Here is a 16,390-nt window from a genome sequence, read left to right on the forward strand (position 1 = left end):
TTGTGTGAGATATTTGGGCTCATAAATGGAATGAGATAGTTTAGAGAGAGTGAGGGGAAAGGAGAGGAAGAGAGTTTAGGTAATTTGTAAATATATAAGAATAGAAAGAGATGGAGAGAATTTGATGATCTAATTTAGGAAAAGAGAGGAGGGAGAGAGTGGCTGAAGAGAGAGAAAATATCTATGTTTGTTTTTTTATTTATTATTTTTATTTATATCAATGTCATTAATTAATTTAATTTTTTTTATTATTTATTAAAAAAACTCTTATTGTATCAATGAGTTTTAATTTAACGATGCTAGAGTCGTTTCAATATTATAAAATTTTGAATTTGAATCCTAATTATAAGAAAAAAATCTTCAATATCTTAAAAATGAAAAATGCCCATTAAAAAAAAAAATCAACTCTTTGTATCTCATTTGTTCGTTTTATAATGTTGATGTACTTTATTATCCAAATTCTTTCAGTTAGCATAGTTTATCTTAGGATGGATGTTTTGGGAAGGTATGCTGATAGTGGGATGAGCCATGCAAAGTTTTTTCTGGACATTTATTAATAAAAGTTCTTATATTTATAAAAAATAAAAAAAAATTGAAGAATTGAAAATTAAGATTAAATTTTATTTAATTATCATTGCATATTATGTCAAATTATTTCTTTTTCTTCTCACTGATCATTTTAAAAAGTATTAAAATATATATATATAATATAACTGAAAATATTATTTTATAATACTAAAAAAGTATTTGAAACTGATAAAATTTTATGTGCTGAACATAAAAGTGGATTAGGTAATTTGGGAGATTGCGGAAATTAAAGAAATAATTGGTGCATTGATAATAATTGATGATTGAAAAAACAAAATAGAACAGAACGCAGAGGAGCACACCCTTTTCTGTTTAATGGAGAAGCCTCGCCTTTAAACCTGCTTCGGGAGCTTGTATTTATTATTACACAGTCCAGTGGGCGGGGACCGACTGTACTCATTTATATTTCCTCTCTTTTCTTTTCTTTTCTTTTTTTAAAAAATATATATATATATTAATTTTATGAGTCACTTTAATTGTTAAATATATTTCAATTTTTTAAGTATTACTTATTAGTCTATGATTAATTATTTTATATATAAATTTAATAAAAAATTAATTCAATTAAAAAATAACAATAAATTCCTTTTTTTAATTAATTAGAATTCAATTTTATTAAAAAATTTAAAATTATTTATTCTGATGTAAGATAATATGCATTTATTTTTATATGCTAAATAATTTTTGAATAGAGTAATATAGAGAGACGTTGGTAGAAAATTAAGAAAATAATGGGGTTTTATGGGGAGCAGAGACCACGCCATTAAAGGACCTAAAGACCCACATCTAACATCTCTTTCCTTTGATTTAAGTACTCGATAATTTCGAAGGGTCAATTGGACCATTCATACTTCCAAGGCATTACTATTAAAAACCTACTAAGCTATCATGCTTACTATTGATTTCTTTCAATATTAAATTTTTATAAATCTTTTAACAAAAATAATATTTTTTTTATCTGATTTTTCTTGTATATTTAACAAATAATTTAATGCTCTATTACTAACAATTTTAATTTAACATACATTATGAGACAAGTATGTAATATATTATTATATTTTATGGAAGATAATTTATAAAATTACATATATATAGAGAGAGACACTCTGCAAATTGCAAACAACTTGGATGAAATGTGTGATTTTTTTTTTTTAAATTAAGTATGAGGTTTCAAATTTCATTGAGAAGAAAAAATTAATGGTGTATCTAATATAAATTTAAATTTATATAAAAATTAATTTAATTATTATTAAATTAAATATTTATATTGATACATGTATAATATTAATTAAAAAATATATATATATAATGTATGAAATTATATGTAAAAATTTAATTTAATAATAAATAAATTCATTTTTATGTGAGTTTAAACTCTTTATTGATACATTCAAGATTAATTATGAATGAAATTACTTTCAATCAATATAAATTTTATTTTTATTTTTGGTGATTTCAATAAAAATCATAAGAAGTAAAATAAAAGTTAGTGGCATTATTATTATTATTATTATTTGAGAAATGGTGTTGTCGCAGTTGGAAAGACATGATTCGTTAGTGGTTTTTTGCCTATCCCGACACTCCATGTCAGCACGAACGAATCACGACAATTAGGGGATCGCAGCCTTCATCTGCCAAGTGTCATTTCCAGCCATGCTGCATCTATTCCTAGGGTTAGATATACATATACATACTTGATAAGCATAAATTCCAAGTTATAAATGAATAAATTACAATTTAATTTTTAAATTTAATAAAATTTATAAATGAGTTCTTTCCTCTGATTTTTAATTTAAATCACTGCTAATTTTAATAAAAATATTAAAATTTCCTTTATCTATGAATATTAATATAAAATAAAAATAATCTTTGAAATTTTAATTTATTAACAAACTAATTACAAAATTAAAAATTTATAAAGTACAGAATAAAATGTTTAATATAATTAATAACTAATTTTACAAAATAACTATTAATTACAAAATTAATAGTTAAAGTAAAATTTTGCAAAATTACGTATTATTAAATCCCAAAATAGTCCCTTGTTTTACGGAATATATTTTCAAGCTTATCATTATTTTATTAATATAATATTTAAAAAATAAAATAAAGTGAAAATAAGACCTACACCCATCCCTCTCTCCTCTCTTGCGAATGAGCCCTTCTCCAATCAGTGTTCGCCAACGGAGCTTCGGCCACAAAACCACTAGGACCCACCCTAGTCTCTCCATCTCCCTCCGGCAAGCATGTTGATACCTGTAGCAAGATCGATGGTTAACGACAAGCAAAAGAGCCCACCAATGTTAACCTCTAGAGAAAGCCATTATTAGGTTTTTAGTTTTTTAGTGATTTTTCGTGTCCCTACCATCGCGAATCAGCTTGCTCTGACATGGAGAGACCTTCCCGACCACTTTCGTTGTCCAACTTTGCCGAAGAACACAAATCGTCGATGAGAGAGAGAGAGAGAGAGAGAGAGAGAGAGAGGCAAAAGGAAAGATTTCTGAAAACGTCAAGATGAGCGAGTAATTAATTTATATTTTATTATTAATAAGATTCATATTATTTTGAGTGGCTATGAAGAGTTCAAATTATAATGAGTGTGAATTTATTAATTATTAAATTAAATTTTTATATTTAAATTTATATATTATATACATATATTTTAATAATATTTATTTAATAATTATTACACTCATTCTTATATAAATTTTAAGTTATATTGAATGCATTGTTTCTCATTTTAATGTTTTTTTATATCATTATTATGACTTTATTTTTATAAAATAAAATTTATTTTATTAACAATTATTATTACAAACTAAAAACAAAATAAGCAAATTTCCTCTTATCACTCTTAAGAGAGGATTTTCTAGTCTATATTTCCTGTAAATGTTGAGTAGCTAGTTGGCTAGTTGCATGATTGCAATAATTTTGACAAGAACAGCAATAATATTGAAAGCAATGATGTTGATGTTGAAGCTGATCAGCGGCATTAATGGTAACAGTCGGTAACAATAGATGAGATCATCTCTATTCTAATCACTGTTCTTCTGGATATCTTTTACTTTTTTTTTTTTTAATTTTCAAAATGTCAACTTTTAAATATTATAATATTTTTCTTTAAATTTCAGCATATCATGAGAATTTGAGTAAACATTAGATTTTGTTAATATTTTAAAATAATTTGCCTCTAACTTTCGAGAATAAGTTAAATTCAGACTTTTTTTTAAAATAATATTAAAATCTCTCCAATTAATATTAAATTTTTGTAAGTGTTTTATGTTTTAAGTATTTTATATAATTTAAAAAATTATAAAATATTATTATGATTAATTGTCTCCAACTCTTGTAAAAAAATTTGAGTTTTTAATTTAGATTGGAAATTTCAACTTGTCCTATTTATAGAAAGTTGAATTTTTGCACAGAAAGATTGATAAGTCATGCATTTCAATATATTGCGTGCAGAGACTTCTATTTTCTCCACTAAGCACATCCTAAAAGATTGTTTTGGTATTAACCCAGTCTTATATATTTAATTATAATTTCTTTAACTTTTCTCTTTATATTAAAAAATTATATACATACATTTAGGATTGATTATAATAATAAAAATAATTCATTCAGTCTAAGAGGTCTTAAGTTTTAATTTCATCTCTGACCTCTTAGTGTAGTATCATGTTGACATTTAATTAACGGATTCATATTTAAGTAAGATTTATTATCTAAAATCTTAGTTGATTTAGAAATATTTATCAATAAGATAGAGGAATATTTCCTGTGTAGAGTAAAACTCCTATTTTAGTATTATTTCTAAATTTCTAATTATATTAGGATTTGGGGATTAACACTATAAGTAGAAGTATTGTATATAAATTAATTTGGCTTTGATCATTGAAAAGGGCTTTCAACTCATAGAGTGGGGTTGTCACTCATTGCACAAAAGGGTTTTGCCAATTGCTAAGAATTTGGCTAATAGTCTCATGAAGAGAGAAAGAGGTTTTGATATGAGATGGATAATGACATAGCCCAAGAGAAAGGGGCTATTATCCATAGTTGAAGCCACTCTAGTGTTGGTGTAGAAGCAATTAAAATAGCAAACATATTGAATTATGTTTAGAGGAGACTGAGAAGACTAGCTAATATATTTAATATAAGCAGTTTTTATGAGGTTCTGGATGAATATTTTATTTATGAATAATGAAAGATGGCATACTTGTGGATATAACCTATGTGAAGAAGGTGTTTTATATGTTTTTTTTTTTCATTTACACGCTTTCTCGATGCATAATAAGGTGTATAATTAGCTTATCCGTAAACCCGTTTCTTTTCAATAATTGGGAGAAATTAAACAGGAAAATGATAAGTTGTGGATGAAATGGAAATATATACTGTAGGAGAGGAAGCATGAAAAACACAAGTTTAGATCATTGAAATTCAAAATTTTTCATCTAGGGTCACTTGCATCATATAAGATTCATTTTTATCTATTTGATTTCAATGATAAACAGCATATTAAAACTCTTTTAATACATTTTTGGATCTATATTTGTCTTTTAAAATTTTAGAATTAACAGATTAATTCATTAGAACCCTAGATTAGATTGAGAATAAGTGCACTAACCTTTTTTTATGCACTGCAGTGTGTTTGGCACTTTTGGGATGCGCCTTAGGACACCAGGTGTTGTCCTTCTAGCTTGTCCACACCAAGATCACCAATGGCAGCCCTTGAACAGCTTCTAAAGCTTTTCCAATCAATTAGAAAATCAAGTTTTTCCTTTTGAGAGATTACAGATGTAAACAGGACACTATAAACGATTTCTAGTATTTTTAATTCAAGAGATTGTTGTCTAATCTCTTTGAATTGATGAGAGATGAAGAAGAAGAGAAGGAGTGGCAAGCAAGGGTAGCGGCACAAAGAGAGAACAACAGCTTATTATTTTTGTTCTTTCATCTTTACACTTATATAGCTAGGTCACCACTTAAAACTTTTGCCGCATATCACCTTTTGATTAGCTATAGGTTTAATTGACCAAATCACATTGTGCCAAGTGTCAAACCCATATTTAATCTTGACTTTGATCATCTTACATGATTAAAAGACATATGGCAAGCTTATGTGTAGTGCCATGTGTCACCATCTCATGGAATCACATGTCACCCTGTGAAATGACCAAAATACCCCTATGTCTTAATTTTGAGTTCTCAACCCAAAATAATTATTTCTCTTCTTCTAATCAATTTATATCAAATATAAATTAATAAAATAATTATTTCTCTACTTCTAATCAATTTATATCAAATATAAATTAATTAATTAATCTCTATTAATTAATTTCTCATAATTAAATTCATATTTAAACACTTTAAATATAAGTTTAACTTATACTATACATCCAATAACCTAGGTTTGGTTTCAAGCCATGCTAGGGACTTTGCAATCTAATTGCAAACCAAACCTATTTAATTAATCAATTAAACTCTTTAATTAATTAATTAAATCATATTTAATTTGGTGATTACTTGTGTATGTGTGTGACTTACTAGGCTCACCACTAATTAGCAATGAAACATGATATTAACTCTTAATATTATCAGAACTCTTTCTTACCATAAATGATTTCTCTAAATCATTTTATTCAGCTCATAGACTATGGTTAACACCTAGCATAGCATGCCATAGCCACCCAATCAGTAATAAGGTTTACCTTAAATGAACCTATAATCATATGTTACCATGCACTAGAATCTCTCTATTACAAATCCCAATTCAAGTTGGAGTCATGATTTATGTCAAACTCCATTTGCTATGAATATTATGTTCTCTTTTAATTTCATTTCTTAACTAAAAAGATTTTCTCATCAGAAACTCTTTTCTGAATAAATCTATTTGTCTTGACCAGGAACTTGAAACATCAAGAACAATTAAATGAACATAGGATTTTATCCCTATTTACTTAGAGGAACAGATTCCATCTTGATCAACACCTACCTCCATATATAACTAGTAGGAGCCAACACATGCCCATATACCCATACACTGTACAAGTATGAAAGCAGTATCAAACTCAAACTATCTATATACAAGATAATTATGCTATCTCAGGTCTAAAGATATATACTGATATGATTTATGACAATACATTGACAAGAGTAAACTCCATGTGCTTATCATAAATGTCACTGGTTCGACCTACTTATCATGTATAAGTGCCTATCATGTTTGTTATATGGCATGACACTCACCATTCCATCTTATTTACATCTCATATAAATAACTTGGGAATAAACATGATTACAATCTTTCTGGATAAGTCATGTCCTTATTGTGAAGTATCATCGATTGTGAACCTATTTATGATACTTTGTGCTAGAAATACTGTCACTTATATTCTTAACAACTTAAGAATAGAATTTTTAACAAAATATCAATGGACCTTTTCTATTACACATAAATATATTATGTAAACGAAAAAGTAAAAATATCTTTTATTAATAAAATATGTATAAGATACATACTAAATGATATGCTCTAAGACATACTACTAACAATCTCCCACTAGCACTAGAGCCATTCATTACAATACCTTAGACCCATCTTCTCAAGATGTCAGTCTAACTGAGCTTGTGACCAAGGTTTAGCAAATGGATCAGCTGGATTTTCAGCTGATGCTATTTTCTACATGGCTATATTGCATTGCCCAACTATTTCTCTGATAATGTGGTAGTGCCTATCTATGTGTTTGGATTTCTAGTGAGACCGGGGTTTCTTATATCCAAACAACTTCTTTTGCAGCATTTGATGCAGTAATATACTCGATCTCTATAGTGGAATCTGCAGTCATACTCTGTTTGGAACTCTTCCAACTTACTGCTTGTCCATTACAAATGAACACATATCCAGAGGTAGACTTTCTATCATCGATATCTAATTGGAAATCAGAATAGTATAACCATCCAATTGCAAGTCACCATTTCCATATACCAAGAATAAATCCTTAGTTCTTCTCAATTACTTAAGGATAATCTTGACAGCTATCCAGTGTTCCAAACCTGGATTGGATTGATACCTGCTAGTCAAACTAACAGCATATGTGATATCTGGCCTAGTACACAATATTGCATACATGAAACTTCCAATAGTTAAAGCATATGGAATCCTGGCCATTTTATCTCTTTCTTAAGGTGTCTTTAGAGATATCTCTTTAGAAAGATGGATACCATATCTCACTGGTAACAATCCTCTCTTGGAATTAAGCATGTTAAACCTCTTTAACACATTTTCCAAGTATAGACTTTGGGATAAACCAATTATTCTTTTCGCTCTATCTCTATAGATGCGAATCCCAAGAATATAGGTTGCCTCCCCTAAGTCTTTCATAGAGAATGTATTTGACAACTATAGATTTACAGTTGTTAACATACCTGTATCATTACCCATCAACAATATGTCATCCACATATAAGACAAGGAAAGTGATAGCACTGTTACTAATCTTCTTATATACACATAGCTCATCCTTATTTTTTATAAAACCAAATGACTTAATGGCTTCATCAAAATGGATGTTCCAACTCCTCGAAGCTTGCTTCAACCTATAAATGGATCGCTTTAGCTTGCACACTTTGGAACCATCTTGGGATTTAAAACCCCTAGGTTGTTCCATGAAAATGTTTTCTTTAATGAATCCATTGAGAAAAGCTGTTTTGACATCCATCTGCCAAATCTCATATTCATAGTATGTAGCTACTGCTAATAGAATCCTAATTGATTTAAGCATGGCAACAGGTGAGAAAGTCTCCTCATAGTCGATTCCTTGCCTTTGGCGAAACCCTTTTACTACTAGCCTTGCCTTATAGGTCTCTACCTTTTCATCAGAACCAATTTTCTTCTTGAAAAACCCATTTGTTCCCTATAGGTACAATACCTTCAGGTGGGTCAACAAGATCCCAAACTTGATTCTTATACATGGAATCAATCTCGAATTTTATAGCATCAATCCATTTTGAAGAGTCTATATCTGATATAGCTTCTTCATAGTTAAGTGGATCATCTCCATGATCAACTTCTTCATGAGTAGACAACTCTTGTTCTTCTTCATGAAGGAAATCATATCTTACTGGTGGGTGAGATACCCTGGTTGTTCTACGAGGAACAGCTATAGATGTTTCATCAATAGGTGTAGGTTGACTAGATGGATCTATATCCGTCTGATCTGTTGGTCGGTCAGAATTCTCCAATTCTAACTCTATTTGCCTTCCTTTGCCTCCTTTTTGAACAAACTGTTGTTCAAGAAATGTGGTATCTCTACTAACCACAACCTTTTGTGATGTAGGCAAATAAAAATAATATCCAAAACTATCTTTTGGATATCCAACAAATCGATCATTTTCTGATCTAGTTTCCAATTTGTCAGTGTTCAGCTTTTTGATATAAGTTGGACAACCCCAAATCTTAACATGCTTAAAACTTGGTTTTCTTCCATGCCATATCTCATAAGGTGTGGAAGAAACAGATTTTGATTAAATCCTATTCAGAATATGCAAAGCTGATTCTAATGGAAATCTCCAAAAGGAGATTGACATATCAGTATAGCTCATCATACTACATACCATATCCAATAGGGTACGATTTCTCCTTTCAGATACACCATTCAGCTGTGGTGTTCCTGGAGGAGTCAGCTGGGAAACAATGTCGTGCTCTCTCAAGTATTCATCAAATTCAGTATTAAAGTATTCACCTCTATAATCTGATCGAAAAGCTTTAATACTCTTTTCTATTTGATTTTCTACTTCAAATTTAAATTCTTTGAACTTTTCAAAGGATTTATGTTTGTATTTCATCAAATACAACTACCCAAACCTTGATTTATCATCAGTAAAGGTAATAAAGTAATGAAAACTACCTCTAGCCATTTCTTTAAATGGACCTCATACATCACTATGTATTAGCTCTAAAATATTTTCAGCTCTTAGCCCTTGTCCTACAAAGGGTGATCTAGTCATTTTGCCCTGAAGACAGGATTCATAGGTTGGAGTAGGTTCAGAACCCAATGAGGATAGAATCCCCATTTTCTCTAGTTTTGCAATCCTTTCTTCTGCAACATGACATAACTTTAAGTACTAAATTTATTTTGAACTTGAGTTGATTTTCACCATGGCATTGCATTCATTTAGATCACTTGCATTCATTTTGTGTTTGTCATTATTATCCAAATAATGAAGACCATCATTCATATAACCCGAACCAACATATTTATTTCCAAAATAAATATTACAAACATCATCTGTGAACTTGAATTCATAGCCATTTCTAGTCAAACTAGATATAGAAATGATGTTCTTAAAAGCATCAGGTACATATAAAATATTATCCAAATACAAAACATATCCAGACATGTAAAAAGATTTAGATCCTATGGCTAAAGCTTCAACAGTTGAGCCATCGCCAATCCGGAGTCTAACATTTCGAGAACGCAAGCTGCTACTATTTGCTAGTTCCTGCATATCATAAGAAATGTGAGAACTGGCATCAGTATCTAAAACCCAAGCTGTAGATGAACTATGAGTATTATTAGAATCTAAATAACAAGATATGGACATACCTTCCGAAGGTGTATCCTTCTTGTCCTTCAGAGAAGCAAGATACTCTGGGCAGTTCCTTTTCCAGTGCCCATCCTTCTAGCAGTGGAATCACTTTCCTTTGCCTCCATCAGCTTTAGTCTTCCATTTTGTTTAGCTATTTTCTTGGAATGACCATGAATCTGAGATTTCTTTTTCTTATTGTCCTTCTTCTTGTTGAACTTTCTAGCAGAAAAAGATGCAATCAAAGCTACCTCTTTTCCTTTATTGCCAGGCATATCCTTTTGGGCAATAACCAGCATGTTGAGTAAACTAGCCAAGGTACATTCCTGTTTAGTCATACGGAAATTTGTTACAAAATTCCCAAAAGACTTAGGAAGGGACTGAATGATCAAATCCGTCTGCAATTAGAAATCCATGTTAAAGTTAAGATGTTTCAGCTGCTCAATCAGCCGAATCATCTTGTGGACATAATCCCTAACATTCTGTCCCTCAAACATCCTCATGCGGAATAGCTGCCTAGATATCTCATACCTAGCATTCCTGTTGTGCTCACCATACAACTCTTGTAGGTAAAGGAGGATCTCACTCGCACTCTGCATGTTCTCATGCTGCTTCTGTAACTCATTACTCATGAAAGCAAGCATGTAACACTTAGCTCTCATATCATGCTCCTTCCACTTATCCAAAGTTTCATATTCCTCTTAAGTGGCCTCTAGAGGTAAGGGACCAGGAACATTTGAGTCTAGAATATATCCTATATGTTCAAGGTTCAGGATAAGTTTCAAATTTCTTAGCCAATCAGATAAATTAGGTCCTGTCAACCTATTACGATCAAGTATGCTTGCAAGGATATTAGATGGTAGTGGTTATTCTGTGCTCATTATTATCAGAAAATTAACTGTAGAAAATAATCAGATTAATTAGTAAATATATCATGTAATTAACCAAAATGATTATGGTCTTTTAATAAAATTGGTCCTCCCACTAACTTAGCGAATCCTACACTTCCAAAGTAGAAAACGAAAATCCTAGTTGGATGGATTTCTAGTGGGTGATTGAATTCTTATAATCCTATTGATCATCCTCAGGCGCATCCATTATTAGAATTACAATAAATTATAAGTGAGTAACTCCTTGCTCATCACATCTCATGTGAGGTTCAATCCTTTACCTAGCTCCTAATGCTCAAAATCTCAGGCACATACATTATTGACTTATCTTGCATTAGTTAAGTTAATCCCATTGAGTCAATAAACATGCAAATAATTTTAATGTCCTCAGGCACATCCATTATTGGCCACTAAACCATTTACATATTTACAACATCTCATGCTTAACAATTATTCTTAAGAAAATCTCTTAAATTAATTGCATCATATGCAACTATTTAAAATTTCTTAAAATAATTGCCCAATAGAGGGCCCATGTTATAATTAATTTACTTATAGCATATCCAACTTAATCATTTGTTTGGAAGATTTTGTGGTCGTCCTAATTATTATTAAGAGACCACTTTGCATATTATCCAATTAGAATGCATATATTATATACTTGCATACATTCCCATACATCTCATGCATTCATGGATAATAAATAAATATGGTATGATCATAGACTTTTCTAAGGGATTCAATTCTGAGCCACCAAGAATTGAATCAGGGCATTCCTAGGTGCATTTCATTCATTCATATTATAAGAGTTGCTAAAGAAGTACATAATCAACACTTGATCTTGAATTCCTCCCACTGGTCCCACCAATGCTCTTGACCTCCTTGATCTTCTTTCAATTCAATTACATAGTAATCCTTGGCATACCAAGGCGAATTTACAAGAAACAATTAAATGAAATTACAACCCAAAAAATATTACAACCTTTATAATACATGCCCAAAATAAATTAAAATTAATTAATTAATTTACAACCCAAAGAAATATAAAAGAAATAAATCCAATCACATTGGTCTTTTATAGTCCATAATCATCCATCATGCATATCACTATTTAACAATTAAATAAAACATACATACTTAAAATAAATTGAATATCTCATATTCAACTTAAAAATCCAGAATTGAATATGATTCAAACAAATTTAAAAATTCATATTTGAATCTCATTCAAACAAATTTAAAAATTCATATTTGAATCTCATTCAAATAAATTTAAAAATTCATATCTGAATCACATTCAAACAACTTTAAAAATTCATATTTGAATCACATTCAAACAACTTTTAAAATTCATATTTGAATCACATTCAAACAACTTTAAAAATTCATATTTGAATCATATTTAAACAACTTTTAAAATTCAGATCTGAATCAAAATTTAATTGTGTGATTAAAACACCTGATTAAACATTTTAATTAGTCATAGGATGAACCTTAGATCATACAACAATTGTAGATTCAAAAACCAAACCTTGCGCACACCATTGGAGACCACAAAGTATGCGCACCATTGGTGTTCATCACCTTGCCGCCACTTTTCCTTTGCAACTAGCAATGGATCTATCATCTCATGATCAAACCACAAAATTAAATCATATAATCAACAATCTAAATGGCAAATATAGTGGCTTTGATACCAATTGTAGGAGCGGAAGCATGAAAAACACAAGTTTAGATCATTGAAATTCAAAATTTTTCATCTAGGGTCACATGCAACATGCAAGATTCATTTTTATCTATTTGATTTCAATGATAAATAGCATATTAAAACTCTTTTAATATATTTTTGGATCTACATTTGCCATTTAAGATTTTAGAATTAACTGATTAATTCATTAGAACCCTAGATTAGATCAAGAACAAGTGCACTAACCTTTTTTGATGCACTGCAGTGTGTTTGGCACCTTTGGGATGCACCTTAAGACACCAGGTGTTGTCCCTCTAGCTTGTCCACACCAAAATCACCAATGGCAGCTCTTGAACAGCTTCTAAAGCTTTCCCAATCAATTAGAAAATCAAGTTTTGCCTTTTAAGAGATTACAGATGTAAACAGGACACTAAAAACGATTTCTAGTATTTTTAATTCAAGAGATTGTTGTCTAATCTCTTTGAATTGATGAGAGATGAAGAAGAAGAGAAGGAGTGGCAAGCAAGGGTGGCGGCACAAAGAGAGAACAGCAGCTTATTATTTTTGTTCTTTCATCCTTACACTTATATAGCTAGGTCACCACTTAAAACCCTTGCCACATGTCACCTTTTGATTAGCTCTAGGTTTAATTGACCCAATCACATTGTGCCAAGTGTCAAACCCATATTTAATCTTTACTTTGATCATCTTACATGATTAAAAGACATATGGCAAGCTTATGCGTAGTACCATGTGTCACCATCTCATGATGCCACATGTCATCCTGTGAAATGACTAAAATGCCCCTGTGTCTTAATTTTGAGTTCTCAACCCAAAATAATTATTTCTCTTCTTCTAATCAATTTATATCAAATACAAATTAATTAATTAATCTCTATTAATTAATTTTTCATAATTAAATTCATATTTAAATACTTTAAATATAAATTTAACTTATACTATACATCCAATAACCTAGATTTGGTTTCAAGCCATGCTAGGGACTTTGCAATCTAATTGCAAACCAAACCTATTTAATTAATCAATTAAACTCTTTAATTAATTAATTAAATCATATTTAATTTGGTGATTACTTGTGTATGTGTGTGACTTACTAGGCTCATCACTAATTGGCAATAAGACATGATATCAACTCTTAATATCATCAGAACTCTTTCTTACCATAAATGATTTCTCTAAATCATTTTATGCAGCTCATAAACTATGGTTAACACCTAGCATAGCATATCATAGCCACCCAATCAGTAATAAGGTTTACCATAAATGAACCTATAATCATATGTTACCATGCACTAGAATCTCTCTGTTACAAAATCTCAATTCAAGCTGGAGTCATGGTTTATGTCAAACTCCATTTGCTATGAATATTATGTTCTCTTTTAATTCTAGTTCTTAATTAAAAAGATTTTCTCATCAAAAACTCTTTTCTGAATAAATCTATCTGTCTTAACCAGGAACTTGAAACATCAAGAACAATTAAATGAACATAGGATTTTATCCCTATTTACTTAGAGGAACATATTCTATCTTGATCAACACCTACCTCCATATATAACTAGTAGGAGCCAACACATGCTCATATACCCATACACCGTACAAGTATGAAAACAGTATCAAACTTAAACTACCTATATACAAGATAACTGTGCTATCTCAGGTCTAAAGATATGCACTGATATGATTTATGACAATACATTTACAAGAGTAAACTCTATGTGCTTGTCATAAATGTCACTGGTTTGACCTACTTATCATGTATAAGTGCCTATCATGTTTGTTATATGGCATGAGACTCACCATTCCATCTTATTTATATATCATATAAATAACTTGGGAACAAACATGATTACAATCTTTCTAGATAAGTCATGTTCTTATTGTGAAGTATCCTCGATTGTGAACCTATTTATGATACTTTGTGTTATAAATACTGTTACTTATATTCTTAACAACTTAAGAATAGAATTTCTAACAAAATATCAATGGACCTTTTCTATTACACATAAATATATTATGTAAATGAAAAGGTGAAAATGTTTTTTATTAATAAAATATGTATAAGATACATACTAAATGATATGCTCTAGGGCATACTACTAACATATATTGATCCCATTTTCGAATCAGAAGTGTAAAGTGAATTTAAGTGGTGAGAATGGAGTGGATTCTCTTCCACCATATGCTGCAAACTTTGAATGGAATCGTGATCAAATTTCAAGAAGAATGGGATCGGTATCATCTCATGATTTAAATTTTGAAAAACATACACACTTTCCTCTTATGCTTAATTGCTGTTTTAGTTTATTTTGCACCATCCACTAAAATTCCATTACTAATTAAATCCATTTGCACTCTTACAAATACATGCATATAAGCTTCTTAATTTTCTAAATTACTCAATTCCTCCAAGACCAAAAGAGTTAAATTATTAGTGTAAAACTAACCTAAAATGGAGGGCTTTTAAAAATGGGTTTGATATCATTGAATTTAAGTTCATCAATCAACACTTAATTTTTTATTATTTCAATCTTTAAAATTATAGAAAAATTACAGTTTTTATTCTTCTTCATCAACTTGTTCTTTTCTTTGACAGTGTTTTTGTTCTTCTTCAAAGGGTGATGTACTTTTAGCATATTGATATTGTTATCGAAGGGTAAACAAGAAAAGAACTGTCCCATTTTGTTCAAGAATCATATCTTCTTTGTATTCTCAGCCACCACTTTAAAGATACATAGAATTTTACTTTGCAGTAACCTTTGACCAATAAAGCATATATATGGATAAAGGCCCATGTAGAAATGATAATAATTTTTGGAGTTGATTATATCAAACTAATTTCACATCAGTAAATCTTTCAGCACTATTTTTCTTCACATTATTTTAGATTTTTTCTTTTTTTTTTTTAAGATAAAAGATATCATTTGTATAAATGGAAACAAAACCCTAACAATAAACAACCTACTCATGTATCTATACTCATAAAAAACTGGGAAAAGAAAAAATATACCCCTTACAAAGGTCTGTGGAATAAAATATAGATCTTTTACAGAGATTTTTTACATATACAGATATTGTAGATTAGTGAAAAACACATTAATCATCGAGTAGATTGGTCAAAAGGTTCTCTACCATCTATAACATGGTAGATCCATAGATTTGGAATAATTCCATGAAAAGATCCATAGATTTGGAATAACTAGCTTATTCTTTGACAAGCAAAGGTGAGAGCTGGCAGGAGACATGGTCTTAAACTCTAAATGGGTCGTTGATGAAGGAACTCATCTCTTTTGACATTTTAGAGTGTCGTTTTTACTTGGGATTTGGGTGGTATTTTACTATTTCCTATGACCACATTAGGGTTTGACAAAAGTAAACATGAGGCAAAAAGGGCAGAAAATGGGGTTAAGGAGGAAACCTGGCCAAGCGGGGGGGCAAGAAGAAGTTGCATGTGGAGATTGGGACCAGCCATAGTCACAAAAGTTAGGGCTATCATATGATTATTAAAATGAATGGAAAAATGTGTATATATGAAGTTGGGAGAGAAATCAATTATTATAAGAAAAAGAAAACACTAAAGAAATTAATACAAGTGGACAACACACAACTTGACGCACTCACAGCAA

Source organism: Hevea brasiliensis, chromosome 11 (assembly GCF_030052815.1).
Source record: "Hevea brasiliensis isolate MT/VB/25A 57/8 chromosome 11, ASM3005281v1, whole genome shotgun sequence".
NCBI classification, from domain to species: domain Eukaryota; kingdom Viridiplantae; phylum Streptophyta; class Magnoliopsida; order Malpighiales; family Euphorbiaceae; genus Hevea; species Hevea brasiliensis.